Source organism: Lycium ferocissimum, chromosome 7 (genome assembly GCF_029784015.1).
Source record: "Lycium ferocissimum isolate CSIRO_LF1 chromosome 7, AGI_CSIRO_Lferr_CH_V1, whole genome shotgun sequence".
NCBI classification, from domain to species: domain Eukaryota; kingdom Viridiplantae; phylum Streptophyta; class Magnoliopsida; order Solanales; family Solanaceae; genus Lycium; species Lycium ferocissimum.
Window position 1 is genome coordinate 11,308,501 of NC_081348.1, and position 11,497 is coordinate 11,319,997.

The 11,497-nt window shown below is 32.6% G+C and overlaps 1 long non-coding RNA gene across 1 annotated transcript; it reads right to left on the reverse strand.

Moving 5' to 3' along the window:
• Positions 1 to 201: 201 nt before the first annotated feature.
• LOC132062517 (uncharacterized) lies at positions 202 to 846 on the reverse strand. Its single transcript, XR_009416199.1, has 2 exons — positions 762 to 846; positions 202 to 301 (listed from the first exon to the last, which is right to left on the reverse strand). It is a non-coding gene; the product is annotated as an uncharacterized LOC132062517 (long non-coding RNA).
• Positions 847 to 11,497: the final 10,651 nt, after the last annotated feature.

The window sequence follows — 11,497 nt, forward strand, 5'->3', positions numbered from 1 at the left end:
TTCGTATTTCAGTTTTATGGGACAAAGAGTAGTAATTTAGGGAATAAGTCTCTTTTATTATTCTATTAGCATAGCATTAAGTGGTAAACATTTTAAACTATTGGTTTTACCATACTATACATGCAAGAACTTATTACTTTCGTGGATCTTAAGACTGAATGCAGATGAGAAATAGGGAGTTGGAAGTTGTTACCAGGGAGCTCCACAACACAATCTACGGTCATCTATACGTTCCAAATACAATCCAAAAAAGTATGATCTCAGTGAGACATCTCCATTAGCACACTTACGCAGAACGTGCCTAGGAAATGTATTTCAAGATCAGCAGATGATATTTACAATAATAATAATAATAATAATAATAATAATAATAATAATAATAATAATAATAATAATAATAATAATAATAATTATGATAGCACTTTGGGATGGCGCTACTGAGGAACTTTTATAGGTTAATAACCCCGGCGATGGGTTTGTCCAATCTCATAACAAGTCCAAAAACAGCCCTAAATGCCACCTCGGCTAAGCGGGCAAAACAATAGGACCACCGCCTAAATTTGAACAGTCCGCCTGGGTTATTCTCTGCCTGACCTCAACATCACCCTTGGCGAATCCTTGCTAATTAAAGCATTTTCACCATAATAAGTAGTAGTCTAGTGTGATATAGTTCAACACAAGATGTTTAGCCTTTCATTTAGGCTAAATATTATACAAGAGAATTTTTAAAATGAAACAAAATAAAAGGAAAAGAAATTTACCTAATAAAGTTGTGTTGTGACCAGAGAAGAGAGAGACGTAGCAAACTTCAAACTTTTATTTAGTAGATTTTTTACAAGAGAGAGAGAGTTAAGCTTGCCTCTTCTCAATATGAAATCCTAAAGCAAAATGACAAAATGAAAAGATAAAAGGCCAAACAGTTCATTATGGAGGTCGGGATAAGTATCACAGAGTTAATCATTATGAAAAAGTACTCCATAAAAACCATGTACCAAAAGCTGAGAGGTGTGTTTCAAAAAGTTCCTTGGAAACATGTGAGTTGTGGAAACCAGGGGTGCCCGAAATGAACATTTATATTTACATTAGCTGCTCACCAAAGATTACATACCAAGGACAAACTCCTAAAATGGGGCATCATTGATGAGCAAACCTGCCCACTGTGTACTAGAGAAAATGAAGACATAAACCACCTATGGTTTAAATGCGACTGGTCATCAAGTGTATGGAACAAAATACTGCAGTGGCAAGGGATACAAAGGAGTAGCATGGACTGGGAGCATGAACTAGAGTGGGCCTGCCACCACATGAAAGGAAGGAGACCTGAAGCTGCTATAGCAAGAATGACACTGGTGTATACAGTCTACCACATATGGTTGGAGAGAAACAGAAGGATCTTCCAACAAAAAATCAGACCAGTCGAGTCTATAGTCAAGGTGATAATACAGGAAGCATGTTATAGAGGATACCATGATGTGAAGCTGAGAAGTAGGATAGAAGCAATGAATCACTATCCATAGGTGATTAGGTGATAGTAGGTATGATGAGCCCTGTGCATTATGTAGTAGGTAAGTAGAGAAGACTAAGTAGTTGGTAGGTAGAGTGAATGTGGTTGAAAAACTGGCGATAGGACATGTCTGTTAGCTAGGTTTGAAATTTTCTTTGTGCTGTACAGTTACACTTGGTAATGAATATAAATAGTTACCAAAAAAAAAAAAAAAAAAAAAGAATTTTTCATCAAGCAATTGCTCCAATTCTGAAAAAGGTTTTAATTTAAAATCTTTGATTTCAGGTGGAGGTTGTATACTTGGAGTAGCAACAACTTCCTGTTTTTTCCCTTTATTAAGGGTGGAACTTTGTAATGTCTCTATTTGAGAAAATAGTTTATCAATTCTATCATGTAGTGAAAGAATTTGTTCACCCAATATAGTTATGTAAATATTAGCATAGTTTTCTTTGTTTAAGCATATTATTAAGATGCTTAACGGTTACTTGTAAAGTATCATTTTCAAATAATTTTGAAAATGCTGCAAAATGAAGAGTCTTATCATCTTTACTAATTTGAAAAGATTGTTGTGGAGGAAATACTGCACTAACGACTTCTCCAGTAGTCAGTTCATACTTGCGCTCCAAAATAGAAATATAATTATCAACATATTTGTGTATAAACCAAGGGACAAAAAATATAATTTGGTTAATCTGAGAAAGATCTCTATAAAATTCATTTTGGAAACTTGTTGTTTCACTATCAGTAAAACTTGTAAAAAACCATTTTCGAAATGGCTCCCATTTGGGCATATAAAATTCTTTGCAAATTTCCAGTCTTGCGGGTGATCCCCAACTAAAATCAATTTTTTGATCTGGATCCATTAAAAATCTTAAATTCCATATCAGATGCAGCCAATTCTATGTCTGGAATACTAGTAACAATACTATCCTGATCAATTTTAAGACCACTGACTCTATTAGTGTCAGTTTCTCTAATTTGAGAAGTAGAAGCTCTAGATGGGGACTTGACAATATAATCAACTGGCAAAATATAAGAATGACATGAAGAATTTGATCTAGCTAGTCTAGATCTACTGCTAGTACTATAACTTTCAGCTTTATCTAATAAAGATGGAGGTTCATAAAATCTTAATTTAATGGTCCAATCTGGGACTTGCTTAATTTAAAAAATTTCAGTAGTTATATTATTTTGAGGAGGTGCAGCTCCCTCTATGACCCACTCTTTGGGAAAATCAATTTCATCCCATTTGATAGGTCTTCTAGTAACAACTTTGGATTTACCAAAATTAGTTTCTATCAAAATAGTTTCATTTTTGAAATCCATAATTTTACACATAGGATTCATAGTATATAATGGTTTAAAATATATTCTATAGCAGATACATATAACTTCGGTACCTGGCATGTAATCATAACCATGTAATTTAACACTTAATATTAAAGCGTCAAAGGAATTATCATCCTGTAAAGATATCTGCAAATTAGGATAAGCATTGAAATAAACAGGGCCATATGCCAAACTGCTTTGAACTGTCCCTATAAGGGATTTTTTCCAATTTCGATTTCTACCATCTCTTAAAGCTGCAATAAAGCTTTCCGATAAACCTCTTAATGTAAGTGGTTTAAATGCAACTTGTACTAACCCAATATTCATAAATCTATGGATTTCCTTATAAGGAGCTAAATCACTTTCAGATAATAACCTAAAAGTAGCATGGTCACTATCAACTGTAATTGTTTCTTCAGTGGTTTTAACCACTTGTTTGAGACCTAATTTCTCAAAAGTACCCATTTGATATATTAATCTGGGCTGAATCTTAGGAATTGTCCATTTATTAAGTAAATCTAAGTGTTGAGGCATATCATATTCCTCTTTTTGAATATTTTTAACTGTATTTTTCTTCTAATGATATCCATTAGGAGATGTGTGTTGAACATATATCACCTATTACTACTTTCGTACCGTGGCTGATACCATCAACTACAGGATCGCACTTTGGGATGGTGCTACTGAGAAACTTTTATAGGTTAATAACCCTAGAGATGGATTTGTCCAATCAGAACAAGTCCAAAAACAGCACACGCCACCTCGGCTAAGCGGGCAAAACAGCAGGATCACCGCCTAAATTTGAACAGTCCGCCTGGGTTATTCTCTGCCTGACCTCAACACCACCCTTGGTGAATCCTTGCTAATTAAAGCATTTCACCATAATAAGTAGTAGTCTAGTGTGATATAGTTCAACACGGGATGTTTTGCCTTTCATTTAGGCTAAATATTATACAAGAGGATTTTTAAAATGAAACAAAATAAAAGGAAAAGAAATTTACCTAATAAAGTTGTGTTGTGACCAGAGAAGAGAGAGAAATGTAGCAAACTTCAAACTTTTATTTAGTAGATTTTTTACAAGAGAGAGAAGGCACTGTATGAAAGCTTGCCTCTTCTCAATTAGATGTGATCCTTTTATAACAGATCCTAAAGCAAAATGACAAAATGAAAAGATAAGGGTGGCCGTCAAAGAAAAAGAAAAAGTTATCTTTAAGTACAATAATTAAATAAAACAAATTACTTTGCTTTATTAAAGCTATGCTTTTATAAAAGCTGCTTCTTTGTGGCGGGGTCCACCTTATCACTTCTTTTTGGTCTTGCCTTTGTCTTTGGCAGTGCTGGAAGATTCTTCCTTTTGGCTGCTGAATTGTGCAACAACAACAATAACAACAACAACAACAACAACAACAATAACAACAACAACAACAATAATAATAATAATAATAATAATAATAATAATAATAATAATAATAATAATAATAATAATAATAAGAAGAAGAAGAAGAAGAAGAAGAAGAAGAAAAGCAAAAAACATCAAATCAGAGATGGAAAGGAAAGAAATGGAGGAAAAAACATGTCTTTGGGAACATCTTGAATCGATTTCAGAATAAACTCAAAGCATGGGAGGCATCATGTACCTAACACAACAAATTACCGATTGAGTATGGAAAGCATCAACACCGAAAAGCAAGAGATGAGGGACACTACATACCTCTGAGTAATCAACGAAGAAATCTCCTAAATCTTCAATTTAGAAAGGAAAAGTGTGAATCCCAGCTAGATCTTTACCATCAACTTCTCAGATTTGAAGAACAAAGGAAATCAATTCAACGAACGAAGGACGAGGGAAGAAGGAAAAAACAACAATACCTTCGATCAGTGAAGAGAGAGGACAAATGCTACATTGATCTTAGTCGGCAAAGCTCCATGGATGCAGAAAGGAGATCGTCAATTTGATTGTTGTGCTTTCCTATTTTGCTTTTGTTTCTAGTCTTTTTGTTTCCTTTTTGTTTTAGATTAGTTATTTGTTAGACTATTTAATTATGAGATATTAATAAAAAAATAGTCGGTGGGGACACCCCACGACCGGCTTTTTAAAAAAAAAAACAAGAACAACAACAACAACAATAATAATAATAATAATAATAATAATAATAATAATAATAATAATAATAATAATAATAATAATAATAATAATAATAATAATAATAATAAATAATAATAATAATAATAATAATAATAATAATAATCAAGAATAATAATATTAATAATCAAGAATAATAATATTAATAATAATAATAATCAATAATAATAATAATAATAATAATAATAATAATAATCAAGAATTTAAAACCGTGCAGGATCGCGCCGCCGCATGGTGTCATCTAGGTAACAACAGTTTTACTAGGTTACTAACCCTGACGTTGGGGTTATTCCTACCAGAACAAGTCCAAAAAACGCCCCAAAACGCCATCCTCGGCTAAGCGGGCCAACAACAGGACCACCGCTGGTTATGAACAGTTCGCCTGGGTTATTCTTTACCTAACCTTAAACACCATGTTTTGGCTTTAATCATGATGCATTAAAGCATCATTACCATGATCTCAGTAGTCTAGTGTGACGTAATTCAACAGAGTATTTAGCCTATAAGGCTAAACATGGACTTAATAAAATTTAAAATTTTAATAAAAATAAAATTTATACCTTATGGATGAAGGTTGTGCTCAGCAGAGAAGGAATTTGTATAAACAAATTTTTATTTAAAAGAAGATTTTTTACAAGGGGGAGTGGTAGAAGGCTTTTGCTTGGGGGATCCAAGACTTCTGCCTCTTCCTAAGAAGAATGATCTTCTTATATAACGGATCAAGCATACTAAACAACAAAATGAAAATGGCCGACAACATTATACAACATTATGGCCAGATAAAAGGAAAAGCAAAAAGTAAAAAGTAAAAAGTAAAAATTGCCGAAAAAGTAAAAGTGGCCGAAAGGAAAAACATAATTATTACATTACAAATAATTAAAGCTGCTTTATAAAAGCAGATTCTCCTTTATTAAAGTAGCCGCCTAGTGGCGGGTCCCACCAATCCTTTCATTGGTGTCTTGCTCTTGTCTTTTGTAGAGCTGGAAGGTTCTTCCGGCTAGCCAATGAATTGAGCCATGAACTGTGAAAAGTTCTCGGTATTATCTGGACTTTGAGATTCTCCTGCTAAGACTTGAGTCTTATGGTCTTCTTCTTAATCATCATTATCAGTGGTATGACCGACAGATGCTATGGATGTATCAGAAATAGTTTCCATATTAAGATGCTGCATTAAATTATATTTAAATTCCTCCATGTACGTGGCTATCAGCTGCTCTGGGGGAATTACTCCTTTCTTCATTTGAATTTTTGAGCAATGTGCTCAAAGGGACTAGAAATCTCTTTTTGTCTTGAATTAATGGAGTCCTTATAATGCAATGGTAGTTTTAATCGATTTATTAAATCTTGTCCTGGGATAGTTCCATCTTTTGATTTTTGAATCAATTTTTTCCAGAATTTTATATTAAAAATTCTGTTTAAGTAAGGCATATTTTGTGGGGTATAACCCACTTCAACTGACCATTTCATAATCCATGGGATAGAAAATTCAATGAAGAAATACATATTAGAAATTTCTTCAGAGAAAGTAATATTATTTTCCAAATATATAATTTTTGGAGAAATATCAACCCATTCAGTATATAAACTTTTGAAGGGTTCTGGTAGAGATTTTACGGTTGGACCATACTAGATCCACCATTGATGAAACCAATTTGGAATGCCCGTTTATAAACATTGGCCATGATTTTTATAAACCATGAGTGTTTCCTATTAGGATTTTCATATAGAAAAGCTTTATTAAAACTTTCAACATAATCCCAATAATTAAATTTCTTGGGACCTTTTGTTCTGGGTGGCCCTGTCCTTTAATGAACTTATTCCCCATTCATTTGGAGAAAATATCTTTTTTATGATAATTTTTGAAAAGTTATAAACTTTTTGCTATTAGCAAGATAAAAATGCTGGAATTTAGCTGACCTGTATATGAAAGGATCATTTCATAATTCATCCGATATTTATAAGTCGGAGTAGCGTATGACGCTGTATCAAAATACCTTTGCATTATTTGCCAAGGTTCATCTTTCCATTGGAGATCATCATTTTCAAGGAGAATTATTAACTCTCGATGAATATTTTCTTCGTATGAATCAGTGTCCTCATTATCATCAACTACGAGAGCACTGGAATATGATGGAGGCATATTATCCCCTTTTTTCTGTGCTTCTATGAAAGAAAGATATTCAGCATAAGTGATTTGCTTCTGGGTATTACCAGAAGTTTCTGCAATATTGTCGGCTATTAGCCATTTGTTACCCATTTGGGCAAGAACAGTGCCTCTACCCGTTTCTTATTGTCCTCTTCCCCTTCCTCTATTAGAGGTGGGTGATAGTGTGGGCCTCATCCTGTAAATGAGAAAATGGCAGTTATGAACTTAAATATTTTCGAGGGAGAAAATCAGGGAGACTATTATCTATTCCCTTTTTATAATGTATTTCAAAATCAAACGGTGCTAAAAGAGCTTGCCATCTGGCAAACATTTGTTTAGAAACGTCATGTTTGCAATCTTTATTAAACATAAATTTAGCTGCTTGGCAATTAGTTTCTATTAAAAACTTTTGATTATATAAATCACCTTGAAACTTTAAAACACATTTAACTATAGCAAGAATTTCTTTTGCTACAGTAGCATATTTCTTTTGACTATTATTCCATTTGCCCGAATAGAACTGGACTAAATATTCTTGTTTATCATTTGGAGAAAGTTGTTTAAGTATTCCTCCATAGCCAATATCAGAGGCATCAGTTTCAATAATTTTTTGCCAATTCGGATTGGCTAAAGTAAGACAAGGGAGATTATTAACTTTCCCCTTAATTGTTTGAACTGCTTGCGTATGTGCCTCAGTCCAAGGTTTTGGAATTTTCTTCAATCTATCATATAAAATAGATGTATCTTTTGTTAAATCTTTATAGAATGACGAAATATAATTTAAACGTCCAAGAAATCTTTGAAAGTTGAGTTTTATCAGTAATAATATCAGGAAATTTAGAAGCAAATTAAATACTTCTCTTGATATGAATAATTTTTCCTTTTTCAATATTATGACCTAAAAATATGACTTTTGTTTGAAAAAGAGACATTTTTGGTTTAGATATAACCAAACCATTCTGAATAATGATTTTCTTGAATATATCAAGATGTTTAAAGTGCATTTCAATAGTTTTTGAAAATACTAAAATATCATCGATATAAACAATGATAAAATTACTATAATCCATAAAAATATCATTCATAATTTTTTGAAATTCTGAAGGGGCATTCTTCAGCCCAAAAGGCATAATATTCCATTCAAATTGTCCAATTGGAACATTAAAAGCAGTTTTATATTTATCTGCTTCGATAATTTGGATTTGATAAATAACCTGATCTTAAATCAAATTTAGAAAATATAATAGCATTGTGGAGACGATCCAATAAATCCTTTTTATTGGGAATGGGATATCGAATCCATTTTAAAACTTTATTAAGAGGTTTATAATTTATTACCAATCGTGGAACTCCTCGTTCCTATTCAGCATGTTTATTAACATAAAAAGCGATTGCATGACCATGGAGATTTCGAAAATCTTATAAGACCCTTTTGTAAAAGAGAAGAAATCTCATTTTTGCATAATTTCAAATATTCGGAATTCATTTGACATGGTCTTGCTTTAGTAGGAATATTATTTTCAGAAAAATATTCTTCATATGGAAGAGTGACAATGTGTCTTTTTTTATCCCAAAAAGCATTAGGATGATTACTACAAATTTGTAAAGAAAATTGGTTTTTTATAAACTCAATTTTTTCCTGTAATTTAGGATTTTGTAAAATATCTTCAATTTGAAGGGTGTAAATTTCTTGTTTCAGGAAATTAATTTGTTGATGTTTATTCATCAAACGATCTTTTATTTCATTTAAAATTCTTGAAAAAGGTTCAGTTATAAACTGGAATGTGACCGGTTTTTCGTCATAGGTTCCAATAAGACCTTTATCATTCATCCATTGAATAGGTAATAATTTATGGATGAATGGTGTATCCAAAATAACTTGATTTGAAATATTTTTTACCAAAGACAAAGTTTTCAAGAATACAAACTTTGTCTTGGCAAATATAAGCTTTGGGTAATTTATAAGTAATACCCATTTTTTGGCCACTAGCAGACCGTAAACTATGAGTAGTTTTTTGAAAATATTTTGAAGGAATTAATCCTTCTTGAATACAACTTAGATTAGCTCCGTTATCAACTAGAGCAGTAAATTCTTTTTTGAAATTGTAATCAATTAAAAGAGTAATTTTTATAAAAAATTTAAAACAAGTAATAATATCCAATTTTGTTAAAAAATTGGAACTAGGATTCCCACTACTTCCTTCTTCTTCCGTAGCAACAGTTTCTGCGGTGTTATCAACTAGTAGGTCTTCTATAGTGTTATAAACTGGTGTTTCTATGACTTGCTTTCCATTGCCCTCAAGTTGCGAGACCCTCTGATCTATAGTGGTTTGGTGTCTCCTAAGGGTGGAAATTTCTTGCTTAAGGTTATGAACCGCTCGTTCTAAATCTTAGGTGGTTGCCTGTGTACTTATGATATTCCGGCGTTCTTGAAGAAGTTTTTTAACTTCAGCCATAGTATAAGGTCTTGTAGGTTCTCTTATTTCTACAGCAGTTGGTTCTTCTTGGAGGTGCTGTTTGGAACCTATTTGGTCTATGATCTGGGACCTAAGATTTGGATCCTTAATATGTTTAAGGAGGTCGACAAGGTTATTACCACCTAAGACATGAAGAGTAGTTTCACTAAACTGGGAAATAAGTTTATAAAACTCATCGTCTTCCTTGGTTTTGACACAAGGTTGCCCTATTTGACATGGTTGACACTTATCATCTGAACTGATTGAGATATAACTCTCTTCGTCTAATACCCTTATATCTTCATTTGAAGAGGGGTTAGAAGAACTATCACTTTCTTTTCCAGAATCATCCTCTGGTTTTGGGTTTGAATTTAACAAAATCTTATATAAAGACTCTCTAAGGTCATCATCTATGTTAAGGGACTTAATCTTTTCCTTAACCTTACCATTCTTATAATAATGACCTACTCTCCCACACTTATAACAGGCTTTTGGATTCTTGGATTTAATGAAATCCTTTCTTTCTTTGAAAGTCTTTTTGCGCTTAGCTTTTTTCTGCGAGCGCTTCTCCTTTCATTATTGGAAGTCTTTATGCTTCTTCTTAAGCCTATGAGGCTTCTTAGAAGATTGTGGAACATCCATACCAAATTGTCCACAAAACTCTCCTAATTGTTGTCTTTCGTTAAGACCATGGCGCTTGATTTGCTGATTGAGCCTAATTTCATTACACAAGGCTAATCCTTCCTGCATACAAGTACCAATTAATTTACCATAAGTATAAGAATTATAATCAATGCTTCTTTCCCCTTTCCTAAGAGCTTTTCTAACTCTTTCTGCAAAAAGAGGAGGGAGTCCATCTATAAATTTGGACTTCCAGTGAGAGTCAGTACTCTCTGGTAACTCCATAACCCTGCAAAGAAAAACATCTTTATACCACCTAAATGAGGTTAGGGTCTTACATCTGAGGTTTTGAAGCATGGTACGAATAGATTCACTGTTGTCTGTCCATCTTCCTGAAAAATGTTCAATAAGAACCAGTGTATAAACTGCATTAGCAACGGGTGCTTCATTTTCCCCTTCTCGTTTAACAGCGGTTAAGATTGAATGACGCTGTGTTGGGGTTAAATAATTATCCCACCAACCTTTTAATTGGCCAGTGAAACTAGCTATAATCATATCTGCAATAGTCCTTTCAGTGTTTTTATAAACTTTGCAGATGGTGCTGTACATCAACATTCTATGAATAATACAATAAATTTGACGGTCACTATAACCGTCAATATTCCATTCATAAATTTCTTTACCATTATAACTGTTGGAAATAACATGTTTATGCTCCTCTAATAAAACATCTTGAGGAGTCGGGCGAGGATAATAATACATCCTTTGGGTAGGCTTATCAGCATAATATGCACCAATTTTATTAATATTCAATGCTATATGAGCCTTGTAAGCAATATCAGACAAATATTTATCATCCTCTGCTATTAAAGGACTGATTTTCAAACCTTTGAATTTTTCATCTAAATTTTTTTCTAATTCTGATAAAGGTTGTAGTTTAAAATCATGAACCTCAGGAGGAGGCTGTATGCTTGGAGTAGCAACAACTTCCTTCTGTTTTTCTTTATCAGAAGTACTAGTCTTATTAAGACAAGCTAAAAGTTTATCAACTTTTTCATGAAGTGAAAATATTTGTTCACCCAAAATATTCATATATATATATATATATATATATATATATATATATATATATATATATATATAATATATTTAGTCATGATATATTTAGTCATGACAGGCAAATTATCACTTTCAATTAATTTTGAAAAAGCTGCGAAATGCAAAGTTTTATTAGATTTGCCTATTTGAAAAGATTGTTGTGGAGGAAATACAGTATGAACGACTTCTCCATTAGTCAA